This window comes from Gobio gobio, assembly GCF_949357685.1.
Source record: "Gobio gobio genome assembly, chromosome: 1".
Taxonomy (NCBI): Eukaryota; Metazoa; Chordata; class Actinopteri; order Cypriniformes; family Gobionidae; genus Gobio; species Gobio gobio.
In genome coordinates, this window is record NC_137097.1 from 86,458,705 (window position 1) to 86,465,719 (window position 7,015).

General features: G+C 38.5%; 1 protein-coding gene across 1 annotated transcript in view; it reads left to right on the forward strand.

The window, feature by feature from the left end:
- LOC307132212 (nuclear factor 7, brain-like) overlaps positions 1–7,015 on the forward strand; it is a 222,040-nt gene that overhangs the window by 61,034 nt on the left and 153,991 nt on the right. The gene's annotated exons all lie outside the window — the stretch shown is intronic.

A 7,015-nucleotide genomic window follows, 5' to 3' on the forward strand; every position in this document is an offset into this window, starting at 1 on the left:
GTTGTTCTTGTCTCTGCCGTGGAGTGTGTGTGTGTGTGTTGTCTCTGGTGATGCACCTGTGTGTGATTGTGTAATGTGTGTGTGTTTTTGCAGCTAGGCCATGCTTGAGGAGTAACTAAGAGAGGAGATACTCACTTCCACCTAGACAAGTGTGCTGTGGAAATGGTGTGTGGTTGAGTTTGTGTATTAGTGAGGTGTATAGGAAATTGTATTTCCTTTCGGGGTTGATTTGTGTTTATTTATTTAGTTTTGTGGGTGTTTCTTTTGAAGTGTTATGTCACACCCTCTAGTTACCGCTACCTTCTAACATCTTGGCCAGCTTTTGAGTGGAACCAAATGAGACCAGAATTTATGTATTTAAATAAAAAGATGTTTTGTTTATAGTAATTCTGCCTAGAGTATATTCATTGAATTGAATAGCCGTGCGGGGGAAACCTTTAAGTCAGTGGTTCTCAAATGGGGGTACGTGAGATTTTAAAATGTTCATATATTTAAAAAGTAGCATGCAAAATTCCTTTAAAAATAATTATTTTATGAAAATTTCAGGAAAATATAAGTATAAGTTCATAAAATGAATTTTATATTCAGTAGGCTATTCAATTTCATTATCCTAAAAACCCAGAGTCACCCCCATAGCAGGATGGTTTGACCCAACCTGTCAAATGCCTCCTGTCACCTGTCAATCACTTGGATCAACCATGAAGTCGTGGTTAAAGCGTAGCTGCAATTCTTTTGAAAACACGCAGGGACAAGAAGGCCAAACCAGAGCCGTCAAAATTCCGGCTGTATCTTGAAGAATATGTTTTGGATTTACATCCACAAGTTGCAACCCACCCAAGGCACTGTGTTTTTTCTGTGGGGGGAAATGAGCTAACAGTAGCATGAAGCCAGCACATCTGCAGTGTCATCTTAAGACAAAACATGGATGTCACGTTGGTAAGCCACCTGACTTTTTCAAGAGGAAACTGTCTGAATTCAGATCATCTCAAGACACGATGCGGAAGGCCTCCACAACATCAGCCAAAGCCCTGGAGGTTCTCTTATGCAGTGTCTTTGCTCGTAGCTAAAGCCAAGAAGCCATTCACTATCGCTGAAGACCTGCTCCTTCCAGCGGTGTAGTGCTGGACAAAAACGCAGCGGAGAAATTAAAGACTGTGCCTTTGTCAAATTACACTATTTGCCGCAGAGTAGATACAATGGGAACAGACATTGAGCAAGTTGTGGGAAAACTCAGCGACTCCTTTTCACTCCAGCTGGATGATCCACAGATGTCAGCGGAAATGACAACTTGTTGCTTTTGTGACGTTGATACTGACGACATTTATGAGCACATACTGTTCTGCAAAAGTTTGGAGGGGAAAACAACAGGAGAGGACATATTTAATGTTGTCAATGCCGCTTTCTGTGAAAACGGTTTGAGTTGGAAATCCTGCAGCAGCATCAATGACAGGCAGCGCGAAAGGACTAATAGCACGCATTAAAAAAGAAAACCCCGACGTGATGTGGACTCACTGTCATACACAAAGAGGCATTGGCGTCCAAGAAAATGAGCCCTGTATTACATAACGTTTTGAACAGCAGCATCAAAGTGATCAACTTCATTTAGGGCGTTTTCACACCTGAAAGTCTGCACCAAGGTCCGAACCGAAGTTCACGTTTTGATACATTTTATTCATTCGGTTAGTTTTGGTTTGGTTTCACATTGCCATCATGCGAGCGCACTAAAGAACTGAACATGACACACTTGCGTCCACTCGTCTTCATCATGTGGGCGGCATCTGGACATTGATTGGTTTGTAAACAGATGTGTGTCTTTGACAAGAGTCTATGAACGGACGAATATCGTTGCCACTATTGAACAGTGCGCATTTCTGGACTATTTCCTTTTCAGCACGTTTAAAAGTGGACATTTCAAGCTTAAACGTTGATTAAAATCAAGAGACAATTTATACAAAACGTGTATTATACAATCACATTAAAGAAAGGCTTTCTAAGCAAAATCATACAAAATTTCGTTCAAAATAATTTCTGACCTTCTGTCTTCTGACATATTGCGCATCTTTGCACTTTTCATAATCAATGTGGCCTAGATTGAATTTAAAAATAACATTATAATATTAAAAATAAACAGGAACTTCCTGTAAATGGTCTGAAAGCCATACAGAAAATGCTTTCACTCTAGAAACGAACTGAAGCTTTGTTCAGTTTGATCCGGACCGAGACGACCTCTTTTCGTCTGACCAAATTTCGTCTGTTTCGACCAAACTGAAAAGTCTGAAAATCCAGACCAAACAAGGTAGGTGTGAAAACGCCCTTAGTCAAGGCCACTTAATGCACGCCTGTTTCGCCGCCTCTGCGGAAATATGGGAGCAGAACACACAGAAGTGCGCTGGCTCTCTCTCGAGGAAGAATACTCAACCGGCTGTTGGAATTAAGATCCGAAGTACACACCTTTCTGACTGAGCACAGATCTCCCCATGCCACCTTTTTCCAGCACACAGACTGGCTTGCAAAGCTGTGCTATCTGGCAGATATATTCAGCAAACTGAACGAACTGAATATGTCTCTGCAGGGCAAGGACACCAACATTTTAAACCAGTATGATAAGGTGGGTGGTTTCCTGAAGAAAGCAGAGATGTGGAGAACAGGAGGATTTCACCTGCTTTCCTCAGATGGATGATTTCCTCTCTGGTGAGGATGTGGACAGAGCTCCAGTCAAGTTGGTCATAGTGGGACATTTGACCAAGTTGATTCAGGATTTTCATTCCTACTTTCCTGACATGTCAACATGGAGGAGAAATCTGCACAGCTGGATTGGGTGAGAAACCCATTTCTCTTGTCCGAAGCAAGCTCCCTGTCACCTATCAGGAAAAACTCTTGGAAGTGTCATCTGATCGTGGCCTCCAGATGAAGTTTGCCATGTCCACACTTTCACAGTTTTGGGTGTGTGTGAAGCAGGAGCACCCTGACCTGGGACAGAAAGCTTTGGAGCAGCTACTACCCTTTGCCTCCACATATTTATGTGACGCCTCCTTCTCTGCAATGACTGTGATCAAAACACAGCAGAGAAACAGACTGTGCCTGGAGAAGAGCTTGATCAGCAGTTGCCTCCCCGACCCGCCACCAAGAATGAAAAAGATCCTCAGTGAAGCACAAGCCCAAGTGTCTCGCTAAAAGTGCAAAAACACTCAGTCTTCAGATGTCAGTCTTCTTTTTGATTCTTAAAAACATATTTTAAGATAGATATTTTATTTATTTTTAGCAATTTCTGCTTTTATTTAAAATTAAGTTAATGATTTCTTTTTGAGAACAGATTTGTACAGATTCCATGTCCAGTAGAATAAAATGGCGTAAGCCTATTGTTAAATTTGTGGAAAATCGTGTGACCAGATAGCAAAACGTAAGCAAACTTAAATTTGGCTCACCACACAAAGCCTCTCTCGTTCGGCATGAATCCATTTGTTTCCATGGCTGTGATGTAACATTTAATTGCAAACCTATTATTTATTTTGTAAATAAAGTATATAAGTGCTTCACCCGTGTCATAATATTCACGTAAAACAGCATTCACATGAAAAAAAGTGTTTTGGCCGAAGTGCAGTCCCAGTCACGCCGACCCCGTCTTCTTCCTTCCTACACCCACACAGCTGAACCAACGTTACAATCTAAAATAGCAAAACATATAGAGGTCATAGTTTTATTTTCCTCTTCTCAGAAAACAAAGAACACACTCTCATCACCCTGAAGAAATAGTGACACCATCAAGTTTAGATTAAAATTGATTTACAAATAAAAGGCAATATTTAGTTTCTTTTATATGGATTTTATGGATACTTATGTAACCCCTCCTGTTCGAACTGCTCACTCCAAGCGGGACTCGAACCCGGGTCCGCCAGCATGAGAGTCAGACGCTCTAACAATGAGGCTAAAGGCTGAAACCCCTAGTGTCAGTCGCTAGAGCGTCCTCTTGGAGTGAGAATTACTCTCACAGAGACTACTAGCTGGCCTCCGTTACACTTACAGTGTTGAAGGTCATGTTCTTGTGTTGTTTATATTAACTGCTTTAAATATAATATTAAATACAGTAATGGACAGGCTCAGACTGTGTAAAATCCTCTCTGTTCTGATGGAGATCACTTCATGAATCTGTTTTCAGCATTTTATTTTTCATTTTTGAATGATTGCTACTCATTTTATTAATAAAAGCTCTGTAATTGTGTAATCTTTCCTGAGATATTTGTTACAAATATGGTGATCACCAGTTACTAATGGAATTATTTTTTTCAGTAACGAGTAATCAAACGAATTACTGTTTCTCCCATTACAACGCTGTTAGTGTTACTGAGAATAAAATGTGGCGTTACTATAATTGAGCTCACTAAAGCGGTTTTCATCCGAACAGGCTCTCTGTCAGTCGGGCCTGCAACGTGTGTGTGTGTGTGTGTGTGTGTGTGTGTGTGTGTGTGTGTGTGTGTGTGTGTGTGTGTGTGTGTGTGTGTGTGTGTGTGTGTGTGTGTGTGTGTGTGTGTGTGTGTGTGTGTGTGTGTGTGCGCATGCAGGCGTGCATGCCTTGCGTGTTGGGTGGGGTGGTACACATAACTGATGATAATTGGTGGGTGGGAAACAAGGTTGAGGTTGATAGGTTGAGTTCACACACACACACACACACACACACACTTATGACACACACACACACACACGCACAGTCACACATACCAACGACCAGGAGGAGTCAGAGCGATGGCAAGTCCAACGACTTCAAGGGTAGCTTTCGCAAACTGGAAGTATAAGCGCTACTTTTCCCTCATTGAGGTGAAAGATAAGAATGTTTATGTAACGTGCAATTTATGCCCAGGAGGAAAGAGTCTCTCCACGTCAGTGGCAAGTAATTCTAATCTAATGAAGCCTCACATCATCACAGGCCGCCACAAAATTAGTGGCTAAAAAACCAGGTGATAACGTGAGCTCCACTACCAAAGGAAAGTATAGTACTGATAATATTTACACTATATTTACACTATAGTAGGTCTACTGATAATATTTACACTATAGTAGGCCTACTGATAATATTTACACTATATTTACACTATAGTAGGTCTACTGATAATATTTACAATAATGCATTGAATTTGATAGGTGTCTCTCACATTGTACCACAGCAACATTACAATAGTGTACATTAATGTACAATGTTTTATAATAATAATTTATTCTATTTAGTGTCCAATTCATTCATTTAACTTATTTAATATTGGGGGCATCCAAGTTATTTGACATATTTTAAAATTTGAAAAAAAAAAGTATTTACTTTCCCTGGTAATTAGTTACTTTTATGATGATGTAACTCAGTTACTAACTCAGTTACTATTTGTAAGAAGTAACTAGTAACTATAACTAATTACTTCTTTAAAGTGACGTGCCCAACACTGGTGATCCCCCACCCACTTTTTTTTCCTTGCATGTAATGTGTGAAGATGTGTTACTGTGAAGCAAAGCAGCAAATATAAACTAATAATGAAATCATTCATTATAATATTTATACAGTGTATAATATTTCATATGACTTTATTCTGGTTAGTTCAGAAATCCACTTTGATAAACGAATGACTTTAACACACTTCACTTTCACTCACAGCCGGGTTACAAGAGCAAAGATATTGGGTTTGGTCTTGGAAGTGAATTTTTTTTCATTTTTTTATATATATATATATATATATATATATATTTCAAATTAATTTCACAAACTTAAACTTTGATAGATATTTGTTCACTTCAGACTCAGAGAGTGTCGACACATACAATATAACATTACAGTAAACACTGTAAAATACTTAAAGATTAAGTATGTTCTAAATAGTATGAATGTGTGTAGTATGAATGTAATTTGGTCATCTACATTCACCCTGTTGTCATTATCATTATCATCAGTAGATTTCGGACACACTTCTTTTGTCACATACATTTTCACCTACTATATAGTATAGAAGTATACGATTATGGATGCAGCTTGTGTTCATGCCTGGGTTCAACTTCCATTTATTAAAGAAGCAAAACTACTGAAAAGACAGATGTAAATGTCATGCAGACGCCAATCGCTAAAGAAAGAAGAGGAAATGCCATCATCAGTCTAAACTGTGGTCAAAGGGTCACTGAAACTAACAGTTCTGAGGAACATGTTTCCAAACCTCAACAGTGAGATCACTGCTCTGAAAACACTACAACTGCTATAATTAATCCACTATTTTAGTTACAGAAGTGTAGAAGGGCTATCAGCCATCTCAGCATTGCAAGAAAGTCTTGACTTTGGAATAGATGCAGAAAGTCACTAAAACTTCATACAGACTCTGAGTGTGTTTGATTTAAGGATGATTATGGATTAGTCTGTATGATGATGATTCCTGATGTTCCCCGTTTTGTGTCATTTTCCATTTATTCTGTTTCCTGTCTTTGTTTTGTAGTCCTGTTTTAGTTCATTTGGCTCCCCTTGTTACTCCCTGATTGTCTCCAGGTGTGTCTTGATTGTCATGAACCTCCTGTGTATAAAAGCCCTTGTGTTTCCTCAGTTCATTTGTCTGCGGGGTATTCCAGAAAGCAAGGTTATCTTACCGTCAAACAATCCCTAAACTCTCGGTTGATTAATCCAGACCTTGCTTACTCGAGGTATGCTGGTTCCAGAAACGCATCCGGGAATAAGTTCAGCCAACCTAGAGATATTCATGGTTAATACACTTGATACACCCTTGACGGGTCAGCAAAAGGGGGACCAACACAATATTAGGATAATATTATAATGTTATGCCTGATCGGTGTATATAAATATAAATAGGAAAAATTATATATATATATATATATATATATATATATATATATATATATATATATATATATATATATATATATATATATATATATATATATATATATATATATATATATATATTAGAATAAAATAAACATTCTTTGTTTTAATGGTGCTTTATATATATATATATATATCGACATAATGTATGTAATA